Source organism: Syngnathus scovelli, chromosome 16 (genome assembly GCF_024217435.2).
Source record: "Syngnathus scovelli strain Florida chromosome 16, RoL_Ssco_1.2, whole genome shotgun sequence".
Lineage (NCBI taxonomy): Eukaryota > Metazoa > Chordata > Actinopteri > Syngnathiformes > Syngnathidae > Syngnathus > Syngnathus scovelli.
In genome coordinates, this window is record NC_090862.1 from 532,162 (window position 1) to 551,992 (window position 19,831).

Here is a 19,831-nt window from a genome sequence, read left to right on the forward strand (position 1 = left end):
GCCGGCGCGCTTCATCCCGCCGGCTCCGGTGATGAACTATGCCGTCCGCGTTGATGGTGTAATGCCAAGGAGGGGGTGTGCAATAAACAGACATTGGCGCACGCTGTTTGACTTCCCCGCTCGGCCATTTGCGCGCCTCGCCTCGCCTCGCCTCGGCTAAACGAGCGAGGGAGAGCCCCGCTCGGCTCTCCCAGTGAAATGAAGAGGATCTCATTTCCTACATCTTCTCACCGCTCGCGTCTCCAGAGGCTCTCAGCCATAAATGGCGCGCGCCGTGTCGCTCCAATCTTCCCACAATCCCCTCGGGGGGAGGGGGGGGGAGGGACGCCGGGCCCCGGACTCGACCGTCGGAGGCGCTTTTAGTAAAGATTGCTCTATTGGTTATGGATCATTTAGAATCCAATTCCATTTAGGACTGTGGGAAGGGAAAGAGGAGGACAAATAAAAACAAAGTATCTTAATTAAGGAAAGCTGCATTGCTTGCCGTGGCAGGCAGGCAGGCAGCTCGCCACGCCTCACGTTACAACTAGACTGCGGCCCGCTTGGGGACCTTTTGCTTCACGCTGTAGGTCCGAGGCCCATTGCTACAAAATATGATCTCGCGCACACAATTACAAGATGGAGTGAGCGAGCGAGCGAGCGCATTGTTGAGAGAGCAGAATATGGCAGCTTTGTCGCTAATGAAGCACACGTGCGGATGGATGTGCTGTTTGTAGCTGCGTTTGCTGGCTCCTTCCTTGCTAATGGAGACAGATTCCAGCAGAAGGCCACAGATCCCGATAGCCACTCGCACTCCCACCCAATTACGCACCACATGACAACGTCCTCGCATCCTCTCAGCAGGGCCTCATCATTTCCCTCAGTGTCTTAATGCCAATCTTCAGGCTCGCACATGGAAAGTGGCGAGGTTGTTTGTATCACACACCTTCCTTGTTAAGCGTCCTCCCTGGACCACGCCTTGCCTTTCTATTTTTAGCACCGGTGATTCCCCCCCCTCCACATTCCTGCTGCAGTAGCTCGCAGAAGAAAAAGTGATTAGGCTAATAGACACGAGCTCCGGTCCAGTCTTGACATAATCAGATGCTATCGATGCTAGCGGAAAGCCTGTCGATAGCCGTGTTTGCGCTGACACCAGTTTGGAGAGCTCCATCTTCACTACCCATTAGGTCTGAGAAAGAGAGAAGAAGGGAGAGAAACTCCAAGCTAGCGTTGGTTGCTAATTGGACCGCCGCGTGCGTGCATCAATGGCTTGCGAAGGAAGAGCGAGCGAGCGAGCGAGAAGTGGATGCAAGCGAGCGCTTCAAAGTACGAGAGGGATGTCCCAGATGTGCGACACCGAAGCCCCAAGCCCGTCTTGCGGCCACCTTCTGGCAACTGCGTGCCTCTCACTTGGAATACGGATGCTCGGCTGGCTTTGGACACGCTTCCGCTGTCTGCTAAAATCACCCCCTCAGACGAGCAGGCCCCCCCCAAAACTGGCAGCGGGGGCCTGGTTTTTCTCACTCCCGCTCATCACCTTCACTCTGGTTGGAAGGGTGAGAAAGCCGCTCGCTCGCTCGCTCGCTCTGCCTGGGAAGTGCAACTTCTAGACTTGCAAATCTCCACTCCGGATTGATTGTGTCCATGCGTCAATGCTCCAAGGCTGCACAGTAGCATCCGTCCATTTGATATTGCACTTTTCATCGTTAGGGTTGAGCTGCATCTGTCGCCAAATACATCGAGCTATTTTTTCAGATTCAAAAAAAGACAGCAAACGTGGACATTGTGAGGACAAGTGGGAAAATATTTCAAGCAGGCTGGCTAAAAGATTTATTGGAAGTTGTTCATTTGCAAACTGCCCTGCAAAGAAAAGAAAAATCGAATTCCTTTGAGCCTCCTATACCTGACAGATTTTGCGCCCCCCGTCCCCCCCAACATCTCACACCTCCCTCACGTCAAGCTCTTGTTGGTATTCTGACGGCATGCGTGCACGCACGCACGCACGCACGCACGCACCCCTGCTATCTTGGCCCGACTCACTGGCAGAGTGAGCGCTGGCGTTTCCGATCCTCAGCTTCTTGCTTCCTAATGACACGCTGGCGATCACACGTATGCGCACATAGATGCAAATGTGCACACATATGCACATCAATGTAGACACACACACACACGCATGCACTTGTGCACACACAGGCACATTCATTGCCCCCCCCACCACACATACACACACTTGCGTAAATGATGTGTCCCCCTCCTTGTCAAAGTCCCACCTGAGACTCCAGTTAGCCTGACGGAGGCTCCTCATTTTGCCAAATGTTCTCTTGCCCCCCCCCCCGTCAAGTCTCAGTCAAGCTGACGTTGGCGCAGCTCGTGTCTCTGTGGCTGCCTTTCAAACGCCTTTGAAAAACGGGGGCTTCTCAAACTTTTTGGCCGCAGGGATGTCGAACTCTGATCAACCCCGCAAAACTGTGTGTGTTTGGAGGTCCGAGTGCATTAGAAATTGAAAAAGGTTTCACTGTGTATTGGCTCCAAAATACAATTGTTTTTGTCGCGACCCCCACTTTGACTGTATGGGAATGAATGAAAATGAGCTATTTGATTTGTTTGGACCGTGCCAGTGTTTTATCTACCAGACCACTGGGGGCAGTAGTGAGTGCTTGGCTTTGTCTGAGGTCCCGAAACCTGCTTTTGTTTTTCTATTCCCTGCAGTGTCAGTGAACGAAGCACTAACAATGAACAAAGCGCTCACGCGTGCGCACTGCATTTGCTTGTCAGCCCGCCAGCGAGGGGATTACGCCGAGGACCTCCCGGAATACGGACATTTGCGGCGGCGGGCGCACTCCGCTGCCTTCAATCCTCCCTCCACTTTGGCGGCCAGTCAGCTCGCAGGCGATTTTGATGAGATGCGCAAGATTGCTTTTGGGCAGGTTCTCCACTGGTGCTGTCCAATAGGAGCAGTGGATTATGAGGCGTGCATATGCAGAGTGGCAGAGCAAAACCACAAAGCTCAGGCCGGACGGATGGGGAGGGGAATCTGTCTTTCCCCACTCTGTACTTCCTTCTATAACGCAGAGTAGGTTTTAACACTTGCATAGCATATTGTTGTGTGCCGCCACTCTGGCCGATAATTGGCACTTGATGAAGGCCTGATAATTGCTCCTGTCCTGCTTTCATCTCGCCAGTTCCTCACTTCTTCCTCACTGGAAATGAGAGGCAAACACAGAGCCAGAGTGAGAGGAGAAAGATTGCCCCCCCGCCCCCCACCCCCCTCTCTGTGACGCGTTAAAAGCTCCCTGCGGGCATCACTTCCTGTTTCCACAGCCGTGACGCGCAACAAACTTTTTTTGCGTCCTCGTGAGTCACACGCTGCTATTTGCTGTTGTTGTCAATATTGCCTGATGTGTGAAAATGAATCTTTCAATGGCAGTGAATGAGTTAAAAAACCTCGTTGAGCTTAAAAATCCGTTTTTAGCGAGGCCTCAGCGAGTGCCCGATTGTTATTCGTCTCACTCCTGTTTTCTTTCTAATCCTCCTCGTTGGACGATCCCCTGCTGTTTGCCGGCGGTAACGCAGGGGGCGGCGGAGGTCAAGTGCTTCTTTGTCTCACGGCTGAGGTGAAGGGCCGGCGGCCATGTTAATGCCCGGTTCACCAGGCGGCCAAGCATTAATGTTTGAGAAGCTGTTTAAAACAATCCTAATGAAGCCGGCGGGAGGAACGTGACTTGAAATTCTACCGTTTTTTTTTCTTTTTTCCCTTTCAACCGCTTCCAACCTTTGTGTGTGTACGTATGCAGATGCGCGTGCGGAGGCGTGTCTCGTCGGGATGTAGATTTGAGGATGAGCTGGCAGGAACGGGCGGTGGGAGACTCCTGGGGGTCCGCCCCCTCACCTGTAAATATCTGCTGCGCGATGAGGATGTGTTTTTTTTTTTTTCCCCCCCCACTTTGTGGCAAAGTAGACCGAAACGTCAAAGTCAATCTAAATGGGCGCAGTGGCGAAAGGCACTTCCAGTTTGCTGACGCTCTGCCTGCGCACCCAAAAATCTGTTGGAGGCCTCATGTTTACTGCGGGAGACCTGGCGCCGATCTGGTCCAGATGGTCCCGTCCTGCATCTGAGAGCCCCCCACCCCAGCCAGCCTCCCCCGTCCGTCCTCCTCCATCCTCTGTCATCTCCTCCACTTCCTCTCTTCTGCCTCCCTTCATCTCTCATTCAAACCCAAATGGCTTTCATCTCGCGCTGCCGCCCACTTCTGACTTCAACTGGCTGCTCGCTCGCTCGCTCGCTCGCTCGGCTGTCTGCCTGCCTCGGTGCCCTCCCAAGTCCCCCGCTCGCTCGCTCGCTCGCTCGCTCGCTCGCTCTCTTAGTGTCTCGATCGTCTTCACTCGCATACGAGACGAGGACTCCGCTCGTGGCTGCGTGACCACACTTATCAGGTTGAGTGCCATGTGGCCACCAAGTCCAACTTGTGAGATCAATGCTAGTCGTGGCGTGCATCTGCAAAGTCCTTCTTCCCATTCACACAATGGGCACACGTGGCTGCAGAGTAGCAACTTCTCAGACCACGTCTGTCCAGTTTTTGTCTCCTCTGGTGACATGCGTGTGCAAATAGCTGCTGCACCAGTGTGTGCGGGGGGAGCATCTGGAGCGAGGTGCGTGCCTGCCTGCCTGCGTGGCTGCCTGCCTGCCTGCCTGCGTGGCTGCCTGCCTGCCTGCGTGGCTGCCTGCCTGCTTGCCTGCCTGCGTGTGTGGCGCTCTCCTGGGTGATAGCCACGCAGCATATGGTGAAGCCTGGTGAAGGATGGCCGCTGTCAGCTTCCAAAGTGCTTACCAACGAGCGATTGGAGGAAACAGATGAACGGCGGCGGCAGCGGCAGCGGCCAGTGCGTGTTTGGTGAAGAAAAGCCCCGGCGATGCATTATGTTCAACCGCATCCATGTTAGCCAGGTCAACCCATCACAAAGACGGGCCGAGTCTTCAGCGTGGCTCTCCCTTTTTCCACCACCGGTCGGTTTCCAGTTTGTTGACCGGTATCACGCAGCCGTCGATTCACGCTAGTGCCATGCGGCAAAAAAAGCCAACGTGTGCCATGCGGAAGAAAAATCCAACCGGTGCCGCCATACAGGCACAATCTGGTACTTTTGCTTCCACTGATACAGAAGTGACGGATGAGCTTTTCTCTCCTCCCTAGCGACGACGCGACCTCTCTGCCCGGGAGGCAGGCAAAGCGCGGCAAAGCGCGGCAAAGCGGGGACGAGCTGAGATTTCCCGGGATGCAAATGGATCCCTACGGGTGTTCCTGCACAGATAGCAACGCTGTCACCTCACACGAGAGGTTCGCCGCACGCTTCGAGGCAAACACGCCAAAGATGATTCCACCGATACTTAGCTACATTTAGTATGATATCGTCGAGGAACACTTCACACAAGAGGAAGTCAAAATGTGATAAGTCCTTTCCGGAAACTGAAAAACCAAGCAAAATTTCCCATTTGAAATAATGGAGTTGAAAATCTATTTTTCGAGGATAACTAGTATTGCTTTGCGTACAAAAAAACAATGTGAAAGAAATATGAATGGCGAGGAAGCGGTCACGTCACTTTGACCTTGTTTAAAACGACGACGACGACAATAATAATAATAATGACAATGATATTAAAATGGCTGTGATCGACTCTTGGGTGTAGCGCAAAGGAGAGCACAGTGTGTCGGTAATGAATGAATCTTTTGGTAATGGTTATTTATCGTCCTCCGAGGAGCGGGTGCGCTGCCACTATTTTCATATTCATATCTTTTCTCAGCCTTTGGGACTCAGTTTGTTTATCTGTGACGGGAAGAAATGAGATTTGACTTTAATTATGCTCAGCTTCTAATCAGTCATCATTAAATACATCACGGCTGCTTCATACTTGTGCCGCGCGGCTGGAAAATGAACTGCTGAACTGAAGTCCGAGAGTTGTACCGGAACTAGTAAGTCCAATTCCTTTTCGACCCGACTGCGAAATGCAGCCTGTCGGATTCATCCCGTCCGTCCGTCCCTTCAACCGACTCGCTTGATCTCAAAGCTTCAAAAAGCACGAGGAGAAAAGTCGGGTTGGAGGTCCATCTGGTTGGAGCAAAGAGTGTTTGATGATAAGCGAGTGTAACCGAATGCGAAAGCGTTAATAGGAACGCCGAGTGAATAATAGAAGCCAGTCAAGCAGGAGCACCTGCTCCGAGCGCAGAAGATGCCGAGTAAGTAACTAAGATGGATGGATGGTGAAGGTGAGCAGATGGCGAGTGGCGGGGGGGAAGGCCGTGGGCGGGCGGGCGGGGCCAGGTGCATTGTGGGAAATCCTCCTTGCCCTGCAGCAGCACGAGGCGAGACGTCAAAAATACCCACCGACTCCATTAAAGTAGCGTAAAACTGTTGTCGATTAGCAATGAGCACAATCCAACTTTTTGCATTCTGGCCACTGTCAAGTGGCTACAAGTTGAACTCATCCAAGTGCAGCTACTTTTAGCATTTTCTATCTTTCTTCAAGTGCAAGTCAATTAGTAGCGTACGGGTGTGCGTTTACCGCACGGAATGATTGGCAATAGTGTCAATCCAAGCAAGCAGTTAGCTGGCTCTCGCAGTGGCTAGATAGCATGGCGAGACTACGAGCCGTTAGCTATTGCTACGCTTGCACCGGGGGAATGCTCCAATTCCGAAACAGATGCTTATTATTATGCGAGTGCCTTTTGGAAATGTGAGTTTTCCGTAATTAATTTACTTGGACTTGTTTTTCTTTTCCGCTCGCACGAGTGAACCCACGCATGGCTAAACGCAACGCCCGTCCATAAACAGATGGAGAAAAGATTGATGTCATACAATAAATCATGCAAAAAACAACCAAAAAAGCCAATCTGCGAGCGCCTGGAGGGACGAGCGTGAGAGCTTTAGCGCCGATCCATCTTTTTCTCCCGCCCGGTAACCGGCGGCGGGCTCTGCTTCGCACTCATCGCGCTGAATTTAATTAGCACAACAAAAGCCTGATTGCAGTGATAGAGAGACCATAATTCTTCATTATGCTTGTGATTTACCTCAGGTTGGATGTGCTCGTCATCATCAGCATCATCGTGATTATCATCAAACTTCAGCTAATTGGCATTTGTTGAAAGAAAAACATACATCATTAGCACTTTGCTTTCAGTAACACGGGGCGCTGCGCAAGACGACGACGATGAGGCTACGACGATGCCGCCCGTCATGTGACCAGCGTGCAATTGGGAGAAAATGAGAATGCTATCAAGCCAGCCGTATGAGGACTTGATCCTATCCAATGATCAGAAACTAGGAGGATGCAATGATTTGAAGGATGTGAAGATGTGAGGGACGCAAAGTTGGATAGGAGACTCTTATGGGGATATGATGGTACATATGAGATGAGATGAGATGAGATGAGAATACACTCACTCGTGCGATGACGGTGGAATGCAAACGTTTGTACAAATGACCAAAACATTAGAGACGAGCGGTTCCCTGCATGTACTTAGTAACTCCTGCTTCAGAGATGGGCCTCTGTCCATCCGTCAACCTTGCGTCCTCCCGGACGGAGTGTGACTCATGGAGCCAGATGTAGAAAGTGGATGAGTGAGAATGCTGGCGCTTTGTCCAAATGGGACATGAGAATGTGCCTGCTATTCTTCTTCTCTGTCCCTCCATCTGTATTTATTATCCATTCATCTTGCCCCTTTTCTTTCCACTTTTTATCATTCCTCCCCTTTTGTGCGCACGTCGCCTTCAGGCAAACACTCGCAGCTCCTCTGTCAGGAGCAAACAAGAGTCCTTGACATTCAATTTCCTGCTTGCCTCGCACTTCTCCTTTGTGCTTCCCTTCACTCTTTTTGTGCACCCGATGAATGGATGCACTGTCGGGTTTTTGATGTTTTGGCTCCTTTCTGGGTTTTTTTTGGGGGGGAGGGGGTCATTTCTGGCCATCGTATTCCAGGTGTCGAGGTCGAAGCCTCCGTGCACTTTAAGTGCGTGACGCTTGTTCCGTTGCGCCCTCATCTTTTCATCTCAGCTGAGAGTCAAAATGATCCATACAACTGCACTCCACTTAGTTAGCCAAGCAAGGCGTGTGTGTGTGCGCGCGCGCGCGTGTGTGTGTCCTGCGGTGAGATAAATGAGTCGAGTTGATGTTGTCTGGAGCAGGTGGCCAAGACAGTGGGGAAGATGACACACACGCACGCACGCACGCACGCACGCACGCACACACACAACGCGCATGAGCTTTAGCTTTATTGAGTGTCCGTTCTCACGTGTCGCTGTTTTATGCAGCATCATAATACACAATGCATGTTTTTATATATCGTGCGGTGGTGAATAAGTGACAAAAAAGGACGGAGAGTCTCCAAAGTCTCGCAAGCTCCCCGCTGATGTCCCGTTCCCACTCGCCATGTGGCTCGCTAACGTGCTAACACACTAACGAGAGTGACGCACGTGGACGACAACAAACAGCGAGATTTTGACCCGCCCGGTGAAAGTTTAGCCGTTGACCGCAGAAAGCTAAATGGGAAAAAAAAGTTAGCTCAACATTTTGGGTTTGCAAATCTTGCATGTCACAGCTGTTGATGTACAAAATAATGCTAATGCAAAATAACTGCTAATGCTCTATTTGTGTAGCTGCGATGCGCCCCTTCTTAGAGACCCCCCCCCCTCCTCCGCTAGCCCTTCTTTTGGTTGCTGCAGTATGAGCTCACCAGGCTGCATCACATACTGCTGTTAGCGCTTATCTGTTTACTTGAACTTGAATCGGCCGTTCATTTGCGCTAATTGCTAAGTACGAACTCGTTTTGTGACCTTTGGACAAGCACTTGGGCATCGGACATATTCAAATATATAAATAATCATTCAGGCCGTCATTATCATCATCAGCAGCAGCAGCAGCAGCATCATGCTGTGAATTAAGGCCAGGCGATCAAACAAATTGCATCCTGACATAGTAATGATGATAGAAATAAAATGGATTAAAGAGGAACACGATTTGAAAATGAAGCTGGTGACCAGTTGAGAGGGAACCCCGCCTCTCATCTGGATAAGAATGAATGGCTTGATAAGCGCAATAATAAAGAAGAATGAAAGACGGAAGCAATGATGGTAGTATGAATTCAAGCTGGACATTTCAATACTAATCAGAAAAATGAAAGATTGACGTAATGCGGCGCACGCAAAGCAGCAGTGTTGTGACCGAATAGCTTTTTCCGTGTGTGCTATCAATGCACGCGTTCAATAAAGCGGCTGAATTCATTGTCCTGTTAGTGGCTGAAATAATGAGCCTGAAATCCTCTCGTCCCTCCTCCCTAATTTTCCCTGCAACTTTCCCTATGGGCAGATAAATAACCCTGGCAACCGTAAAGAGGCAGTAAATAGAAAGTTTGCATAGCTTTGGAACAATCCCCACGTTGGACACACTCCCCCCCCCCCCAACCCTAACCCCCTCCCCACTCGGCAGCAATATTACATCATCTCTTGTCCAGTCAGGGGTTGGCTTCAGGGGCAGTCTGAAATCGGAGCTTTCTTGTCCGTCTGTTTGTCTGTCCATTCATCTGTTGTTGCCTTCAGGGACAGTATAAAATGAAGTTTGTTTGTGTGTGTGTCTCAGTGTCCCTCACACACACAAAAACACATAGGCAGTCGCCTTCATGTGACGTGAGGTTGAGCTGAATATTGATGCCAGCGCGGTTCAAAGAGGGAAATGAGACTGCGGCGGGCCCGGGAAATGCATCTTAATTGCTCTTTAAGTGGGCGTCTTCATCAGAAAGACACACACACAGACACACAGACACACAGACAGACAGACAGACAGTTGGGCCAGCCGTGCTAGACGGCTGATCGCTTGTCGGCAGCCGTCGCTTTCAATAATGAGCTCATAACCGGCCGGCATCTAATGGAGGCCCGCTCTGCAGCTCTTTATTGTTGTCGCTATTGAGATTCCGTTTGGCCGTGGTGTGACGCCACCTCCTTCATTAATATGATTGCAGCCGCTCCCCTGAGGCGAGGCGAGGCGAGGCAACAACCCACGTCAATTATAAGCTTTGCTGTTGTGGAACGGCCCCGGGAACGGAAGGGAAGGGAAGGGAAGGGAAGGGAATGGGAAGCCTTTATTCAAAGGTCTGTCTGAGCCCAGGCCAAACAGACCTTTATGGAAAGGAACTCCTCACTAATAAACATATTAGCCTTGCATGCTCTCACACTGAGATTCTACAAAAACTTCATTTTGCATTCTCACTATTTACTACAAGACAACTACAAGATTCTTCAGGCATATTTTTGGTCCCCACAATGCAATTTTTTGCCCCATCAAACTCGCTCATGTTTTTTGTCGGTCTCGGTTGCCCGAGTGTTTAGCTCTCGTCATCTTCCATCCGCTGTAAAAAAAAAACGTCTCATAGTCGATAGGAGAAAATAGAACTAAACTTGCCGTTATCTGCCTAAATCATCTCCATATTTGTTTTGCATTGTTTGGGGCCAGAGCGACAAACCCAAAGCCTCTGCCGCCTCTGCCGCCGCTGCCGTGGCGTTATCTGCAAACAGGCGCAACAACTCCTCAGACTCGGCCGCCATTATGTCGATGTGTTTATGCTCGCTAAGCCGCCCGTGCGCGGGGGCCGAGCTGCCGCCGCCGGTCACCGCGGACGATAAAGCGCCGTCATAATTGCTTTAGCGCTTTTGTTGTGCCCGCCAGGCGCTCGCCGGGGAGACTTGCAGGTTAGTGCAGATAAAGCCGACTCGGTGGGATTCGCTCTCGTGCCACTCATCTGGAAAGAATCCAATAAATGTAATAGAATGTCGTCGTGGGCTGGCCGGCTGGCGGGCGGGCAAGCGGGCAAGCGGGCTCAAGCGGGCGACGTGTTGCGCCTGTTTGCCGGGCTGCGCCGTGCGTCGACATCAAGTTCCACTTTGTAAAACATGGCGTGACTTTCTGTCAACTTGGTGAAGGAGGTGTAACCGTTTGAATTTGTAGCTTTCCCCACACAACTCAAGTGCATGTGTGTGTGTGTGTGTGTGTGTGTGTTGCCTAGACAAATGCTGAGGAGCCAGATGAACACCGGCGACGCCCCACAACCTGGACAAGATGGCCGACAACCCTGGGCAGAGGCTGACGAGCTCTCAGGTGTGCCATTTAATGAGATCTAGTACACAATGTTTGTGCTCAGTGCTATTCTAGTTATTTTATGCTACATGCTATTATAGCTTCGAGTGAAAATCTGTTCCTTTTACTTTGGTTGCTTCATTTTGCTACTCAAAAGTAGTAAAAGACTACAAATGGCTTTCATGTTGTAATTATTTGAACAGCGCTAATTGAAAAAATTGTCGCTGCTATTTTCGGACGTCGGTTCATTTCACCCGTCTACCGGTCCATCAATTGTCAGACTTGCTTAAACTAATGAATGATTTGCATTTTTTTTTTTTCTTTTCTTTTCCATAGTAACTTGGGAGTTGCTCAAAAGGCTCAAGTTAAGAATTGAGACTGGAGCTGGACATTTGTGACTTTGTCGCCAGCCAGCCGGCCGGCCACCTACCTCAATGGCGACTTCATCCATGGGTGAGTTAAGACGTTCGTCGTCTTCACTTGGGCAAATGTCTTCTCCCACACACATTGGGACATTGTGCCATAAAAGGAAGTCATTAATTTTCAGTGGGAGCCATTTTTGTCTCCTGAGGAAATTTAATTAAATCCCCAGATCAGAGTGTTTCTCCACCATGTTCTATCGGGCCGTTGAGCAGTACGGTACACCTCACGTTAATCACCATTCTGGCTAATATGCAGCTTATTACTGTCACTGCATGCTTGTGCCGTGCCGTGTCGTGCCGTGGCGTGCGTGCGTGCGTGCGTGCAGCTTAACTGGAAGCCCATTTTCATCCGTTGCGCTGAGCTCCAATCAATGCCCGCCCGCCCGCCCGGCCAGCCCAGTTTTTGCACACATCAAAGGCTGTGTTGAGTTTTTAAAGAATCCAAGACCATCTCATATATTACAATTTTCGCTTTGGAAAATCCAGAGGAAAGAAATGTCACCAATCAAGGACACTTTAACGGACGTAATGACATCAAAGACACCGTTTATTTTATTTTATTTTTTAATTGAACACCGTTACATGTTTTTGTAAGCAACTAGGTCCATTTCGGGTTGTTGACGAACCGAGGAAACGTTTGTTTGGAAACATGCAAGAACGTTTGTCTTTGATTTCAAAGACAATTGGAGTCTACAATGGACCATTTTTGAGTCTTAAGAGTTTTAAGTCCAAGACACTTTTGAGTTTTCACTCAACCCAACTGCATTTTTGAATGCATCCAAGAAAATGTGGTGTCTTTGAAGCCAAGTTCCGTGTCTTTGTTAGCGCGAGTCACGCTGTATTACAAAAAGGCTGAATCGATCATCAAAATCATGGCTGGAGAGCCCCAAGGTGCTCGCCCATGCAGATTCCGGCGCCCCATCCCGCTCATTAATTGTCGTTACGGCCGTTATGACAGTTTAATTTGCGGCGGCGAGATTGGCCACGGGGGAGCCGGCGAAAGCGTCATCGGGACCAACGAAACGAGATCAACAAAGACAAAATCGTTGTTGGAGGACAAATAGTGTAAGCGGTTGGGGGGGGGGGGGGGGCTGTTGCCAATAATTGGCGCCCCCTCACAATGTTTATAATTACAAGCGTAATTATACGTATGCGGAGGAAAAGCGGAGAGAGTGCTCCACGACATCTTTACGGAAGGAAGCCGCTTTCCATCATTATTTCTGGAGAATAGAGGTCAAAAGACACACACATACACAAGCAAGCGCTGTTTGCTTCCGCCGGATAAACACGACAAATGTCACTAAAGGCCAAGCCGGCACCCCGAGGGCGTCGGGACGCTGACCAGCGCCGCCCGCGGGGGGTCCAAAAAGACCGCCGGCAGGCAGGCAGGCAGGCAGGGTGATGGATGCATCAGCAACTTACTCAAACAATGCACAATGCTTGGCAGCGGATATTGATTTCCTATTGCTATTGATATGCCGTTTCATCAAATAGTGTAATGAGCACAAAGCTAAGAAAGTGAGAAATGGAGTCCACTGAAGCAGAGCTGTTGTGTAAAAGCTTCCCCACGTTCTCCTTCCTATGAAACGCGGGCTACTTTAGAGCGGCGTGACAAAGTGATGACTTATTTTGCCGGGTGTCATCGCGCACGCGCCAAAGTCAACGGCGGCTCGACTCGGCCGGCCGGGCCAGCTGGCGGCAATGAGCAAGTATGGTGCAGATGGACCTTGCAAAGATGCTTTGCGTGTTTGTCTCCTTCTGCATTATGCTTGCCGTCATCGCTATCATTCTTCTTATTTTGAGTCAGTCGAAAAACCTCGAAAGAAGTTTTCCATTTTGTGCTATAATTGGCAAAGATGCAGTACGCTATTGTACGCTTTCTTTAATGGATATTGTGATGTAGATAGGCGGATGGATGGATGGATGGATGGATGGATGGATGGATGGACGGACGGACGGACGGACGGACGGACGGACGGACGGACGGACGGACGGACGGACGGACGGACGGACGGACGGACGGATGGATGGATGGATGGATGGATGGGTGGGTGGGTGGGTGGATGGATGGATGGATGGATGGATGGATGGACGGACGGATGTACGGATGGACTGACGGACAGATGGACGGACGGACGGACGGACGAATAATGCAGCTTGATCAGTGTGCCGTCCGTCTTTTGGAGCAGCGCTTAAATTTGAGACAGGCTAGTCTGTGTGTCTGACCTTCCTCTCACACAAGCTGAATTTGGTAGTCATCGTGTCTATTGGTAGACGTGTCTTTGTGGGTGTGTGTGTGGGGCCTTGTTTTGCATGCTGTACAAGCCTGTCGCTGCCTCCCTCCCTCCCTCCCTCCCTCCCTCCCTCCTCCTCCGTGACGAGGCCCTGTCTCATCGGGAAGCAAGGGAGGAGGAAGGGTGGGGGGTGGGTGGGGGGGACAAGCACCAGATTTGACAGTTTTTGGAAGGGTAAAAAGGCTATTTATATTTTTGAACTGAAATTAAAAAGGATGCATTTTTTTTAAAGGTCGACAGTTCGGTCCCACATTTTCCTTTTAATATTTGCAATTAATGATTGACTTTATTTTTCATCCAATGAGGATGACATTTCTCTGTTGCTAAAGGTCAAAGACGCCTGCCTGCTTTTCTGCTCTATTTGTGCATCAGCTCACTTGCTTTCAATCAAATGCGGCCAAACTTAACTTTTCCTTTATTGCTGTCATTAAACAGAGGACATAAGCGAAATATTGGGAAACCAGACAAGTGTCGTACGTAAAATGAGCCCAAATTGTCTTAGCCCTAGATTATGCCTGCTGCTGCTGCTGCTGCTGCTGCTGCTGCTGCTGCTGCTGCTGCTGCTATAAAGACTTACTAAATGTTCCAATTTCAAGTCCATTTATCATCCTGCGAGTGAGAGGCTATTACAGATAGATGCGTGGCCTCCACATCCGTCACGCTAACCCTGCCCGGTCCTCCTCTCGCATTTGACAGGTGAAGGGTGCTCGGGCCTCCAGGGCGGATGGATAGCGACGTGAAGAGCGATCGGGCGTCACAGCGGCGCCGACAGATAGCGGGCCAACGCGCGGAAGGATCGCACTCCATTTGTCACAACTGAGTGAGTCATACCTTTTTTTTTTTTCCCTGCCGATTTAAAGGCGATACTGTACCTGCTCGCAGACGCCATTTTGAGGCGCTTCATCCTTTTGCCGGAGGATTGCCGTAGCGATTAGGGGAGCCAGGCACAAACAAACAAACAAACAAACAAACAAACAAACAAACAAACAAACAAACAAACAAACAGTAATCCACAGTGAACAGTGTGCTAATAACATCGGATGCTGATATTAGTGGAGGGAAAGACGCTTGCGCGCACGCTCGCACAGTCTGCTAATTGCTTTGTGTGCTGAAAAGGCGCCCGAGCGATATTGCCATGCTGCGGGTGTTTGGCCGCCTCGTAACTGCCGTGCAGCGCGGTGGAGACAAGCTCGTATATTAAGATAACCTCCAAACGGAATGGAATTGTATTTCCCCGGCGGTTCAAAGCGCGCACGCGCACATGGGCGCTTGTAAAGGCGCCGTGGATGAAATTTGGCTTTAATGAAGCGCGACTTATTGCGCGCAGGCAGACCGCAGCACGTGGGCTCGCGTGCTGCGTGGGCCCACGTGCTGCGTGGGCCCGCGTGCTGCGTGGGCCCGCTGCGTACGCTCTTATCTTACTTGTAACCTGCCTTAAAAAAATTGGATACACATTATTTGTATGGATTATAATTCGACAAGTTGTCAAAGGCAATACACTGGTCAGTTTTCAAGTCTTCAAAAGAAATTTCCAACCTGTTGGTTCATTAATCCAGAGTTATTTACCAAGCCTGGAGGTTCCGGTCTGTGAACTCTTGATTTATTTGGGCCAAAATAATTTGGCCTCCTCAAGGTTGAGCGTGTTTACGTGCTAAGCTCAGCGCCGGCCTTAGTCTGTTTATTAAAATGCGGCCTGGCCAGCCTTCCTGTAATGAGTCTCTGTGATGGACTGGCGTTGAGACGTTGCTCATTAACAGATGCCAGGAGGGAGGACGGGAGATGCTAGGTGATGTGAGAAGGTCACAAGTTAAAAAGGAAAGTTTACCAAAAAATCTGCGTCTTAAAGCAACTGCTGGCTGCGTTAAAAAAAAAATTGCCAAGATCTGCTCCTCTGCGCTTGCACTTTTCACGTCAGCAATAAATGTCTCAATCAGAAAGCACTCCTAAATATTTTTCAATCTAGTTTTGGCCACACCATATGAGCTGACGTTCATGTGAAGTCTTTTGGGGTTACAAATGAATTTCCTAACTTTTGCCAAGTATCCAACTAAGTTGTAGCCCGAGTTAACTGTTGCAGCAAAGCAGAATTTATCTGCATTGAGCCGCTCTAAACATTGCGGTGAATGAAAGCCTCGTTAAGCGCTCCGCACGTCTTGGCCCGATTAAAATTCACCCTCTGGACTTAAGAGTAGCGGCTAGCCGAGGCTGCGCTCTTGGAGCAAAAGGCCACGACCATGCCTTATTTATTTCGTCTTGGACCTGCTTGGCCTCATACAATATTTACACCGTCAAAAAGTCGCTTGCTGGGCCTGGAGAGAACGAACATTTTAGCAGCCGTCACTTGGCCCGTGGAAAAGTACGACAGGAAGCGCAAACTAACGGGAACGGGAAGTCGCTCGGCCGTTTTCTTTTGCCTTGCTTGCCATGTTAGCTGTGATATTTTGCTGCTCTCCTCAGAAGCGGTTATCCTGGACAGTTTCAATGTCAAGCCTTTACGCCTATGCCAAGTGGTGTCGAGGTTTGGCCACGAGAATGTCATGAAATGGGCTCCTCTTTGCGGGATTGTGTCAACATTCGCCGAGGAGAGAATACTCCTCTGCTAGAGTTATTGTCGTGGCGGTGGCGGCGACAGTGACAGCCAGCAATTAAGGCCAAACACTGGCCTCTATTAGTAAACCGGAGTGTTTTGTCGACTCGGCGGCCTCGACCTTGGCGTGCTTTTTCTCTCTGGCGCCGAGGTTTTCGCGCAGTCGCGCCGCTCGGAGTCGTGGCACGTCGCCACCGAAGCGTCTCAGCTTCCCCCCCCCCCAGGGAGGTGTCTGACATTGCATTCCTCTCGCCTCTGATAAATCCAATTTCCCCCCGCTCGCTTTCTGTTCTTAACACCTTCGTTTGCGTCGCATCCATCCGTACAAGCACCCCCCCCCTCCCCTTCGGAGACAATCTCTCCTTCGCCGTCCTTTCACCGTCTGTCGTCGTCGGAGGCGGCGGCGGCCTTTTCTCGGCGACTGAGCTCCCTCAAGCCTCCTTCATCTACATGCCACCGTCTTATTTCTTGCTCTTTGGGTCCGGCGAGGTGTAATTGGGTTGTGCCGTCCGTGGCTTTAATCCGTAGCCTGCTTGTGAATGTAAAGCGAAGCCCGCGGGCGCTTGGTTCTCCCCACTTACACACACATTTGAATATCAAGCTTCTATATGCTCGTCCTGTATATTTTCACGGCAGTGTGCGATTGGCACGACCTTGCGCGCGCGCGCGAGGCGGCGTCCCGCAACTCTGTCGGCACCGAGCGAGCGAGCGAGCGGCTTCAGCGCTCTCCGGGTGGCGTGTCGACTAGATAATTAGCCTTGGGCTAATTGATAGGGGCTTGAATTAAGCTTTAGCCGTCTGTCCCTGATTAATCACACTCGGCTACGTATCATCTTTGGAGACTGCTCTCCCGCTCTTTGGCTGGAAATCCTCTTTCGGTTGAATGCGTTGAAGGCGTATCTATCGGTTGGTTGTATTTAATGGTTGCTTTTGTGTCAAAATCCATCAGCAAAAATGGTCCGTCGATGATGCCACGGGGTCATTTTGACGGTCAAACATGGCGGCAAGAGTAGAGAAGCTTCATTTGTGTGTGTGTGTGTGTGATGCCGGCTCCCGTTTGAGGCGGGCCACCAAATCCCTCATTTTGCCAGCATGCGCAGGATGCCAAGCGTCATGTATGAGGTGGCTCGCCCTTCAACAGGCTTTGCCCGACCTGTTCTCATCAATGGAAGCGAGGACAGCAAGTCCCTTGGCTTAAGCCGGTGACTTGATGAAATCGCTCTTAGCCAGCCAGCCAGCCAGCCGCCAGGCGCATGCATCCTTCTTTTCCCAACGCCTTCCTCAAAAGTCATCCGGAATTCTCATCACACCTGAGCCCAGCCAGATTGCACATCTTCTTTATTGACTGCGTCTCACACACACATACACTGTGAGGAGAAACAAAGCCCAAAAAATCTTCTATCAAAAGCCCAAAGTGACACCATGCCGTGTGTTTTGTTTTTACCGCCTGTGTTCTCCTGCATTCCCCTTCTGTTTATTCTCCAATTTCACACCTCGTGAGAATTGCTCTCATCTTTCTCCGATTTTTTTTCTTTTCTTTCCCTCTTTGTTGCTGCTGCCCCCCTCTCCGGGGCGTGCAGGTCCAGTTATGTCTGTCTCCATAGGGGGTAAATAAAAATATCTCTCTTGCGCTAATTAGTCGGCCCCGTCTGTGAACTTTTACGCCTCCAGCTCACCTTTCACCGGGTCCAAATGAAATCTAAACGGTGATTCCTCCATAGAAAACTAGCGCGGCCCGCTAACGAGCCAACAAGCTAGCAAGCTGACAGGCATTGACATTTGCATTTAGCGAGCATCAGCTTTTCAAACCTTTTTTGACATATTATCCGCTTTTGTGTGGGAAAGCGAGAAAGTAGGTTGAACGCTGGCGGTGGTCGTGGAGTCGTGCCTGGCCGCTCCACTGGGAGGGAATCCATTACAGACTGACGACGTGAGGCGCATGACAAACAAAGCAGCGCCGTTGATTATAATGAAGGACTCGGTGAAAAGACACTTGTGAAACACTTGTGCTGATGGCGCGTGTCCAAGAGAAGAATTCACACTGCGATTTGGAGAACCGGTCATCAGCCGACTATTATCTTTGTCCGTCTGCTTTGGACGTATGAGCTAAACATGACAAAAAAGAGCAAAGCAAATGAGTTTCTATCTTGAAAAGTAAGAATGGTTTCCTGCACTAGCGTTAGCCAGTCAGTCCCAGTGTGGCACCGTTTTGTGGCTCGAAAGCGCCGACTGGCCTTCAAGCCCGAACAATAGCGGTCCAGACCGCGCTGGGGTCTTAGGAGTCGCTAATAAATTCAAGATGAGAGTGGGGGCGCGCTATTTACACACGGAGCGGACCATGAAGTGCCCAATGTTGGTTTGCGGCTCACCGGAAGCAGATATTAAAGCGCTTTTGTAAGAAGGTGGGCTTTTCTGGCCTCGTCGGCCCACCCTCGCTTTGAATAAGAAAGCCGGATGATGAGAAAGCAAAGGGAGCGAAGGCAAAAGTGAAATATATACGGCCATTGAATGGAAATGAAGGACGGCGAATTTCTAGGGGCCCCGCCGTTTGCTCGCTGGCTGGCTGGCTCGCTCTGTATTCGCTATGCACGTTGGGCCGCGCGCGGTCAAGTGACGCTCAGCTGCCTCGCATGCGCACGCAACAAATTAATTCCACTTTGCTTTAAAGCCAGAGCCTCTCAAAATGAGAAGAAGAAAAAAAATCCATTACAAATGGGATTGTGCCGGGCCAATTCTTTCATATGTCAGATGTATTATCCGTTAAGGGTTTACGCTCCCAAAGCTGGAAGACTTTTAATCATTGGCCGAGTCCAAATGGGAGCGGCAGATCATAAAAGAACAATATACGACCGGCCCAGAACGGCTCCCCTCGATGCAAAAGTCGTGTGACAATGAAAATCCCTCCATGCGCGGCTGTGCAGGGACAACAAAAGTCAAGGACTGCCAGGCCAGGCCAGGCCAGGCCAGGCCAGTGTCTAAAAGCGTAACATTGCGAATCGGAGCTATGGCCGTTCCAAAGTGGGAAGTCTGAGTCACAAGCGCTTCCCGACACGCACAAGGCATCCATCCATCCATCCATCCATCCATCCATCCATGCATCCATCCACTGGGCCTCCAGACTCTTGCCTTGGTCCCTGCCTCCCCCCGCCCCCCCCATCCTGCCTGCCTCCCTAAACCCATCTGTCCGTCAGCGCGGACGCACGCGCCATTCCAAGCAGCGGAGCGGTCGCCTGGCAACATGGCTCAGCCTCCCGAGCATATTTCCCACTTTAGCGGAGATCTCCACTTCCAGCCCAGCGTTATTTCATTACGGCTTTGGGTTTCCGCCTTTTTGCTCTCCGGCCAGGCACCTGCTTTTATTGTAGCCCTCCGCAGCGGTGGGTGTTTGCCGGAGGGAATATTAAAGAGATCAGCGCCACTGAATGGGGACATG

General features: G+C 50.6%; 1 long non-coding RNA gene across 1 annotated transcript in view; it reads left to right on the plus strand.

Moving 5' to 3' along the window:
- The window catches only part of LOC125983671 (uncharacterized), a 43,987-nt gene extending 24,526 nt beyond the window's left edge, over positions 1-19,461 (plus strand). Inside the window, exons 6-8 of the long non-coding RNA XR_007486769.2 lie at positions 11,025-11,116; positions 11,432-11,548; positions 14,508-19,461. This is a non-coding gene — a long non-coding RNA (uncharacterized lncRNA). The remainder of the gene's footprint in view (positions 1-11,024; positions 11,117-11,431; positions 11,549-14,507) is intronic.
- The last annotated feature ends 370 nt before the right edge of the window (positions 19,462-19,831 follow it).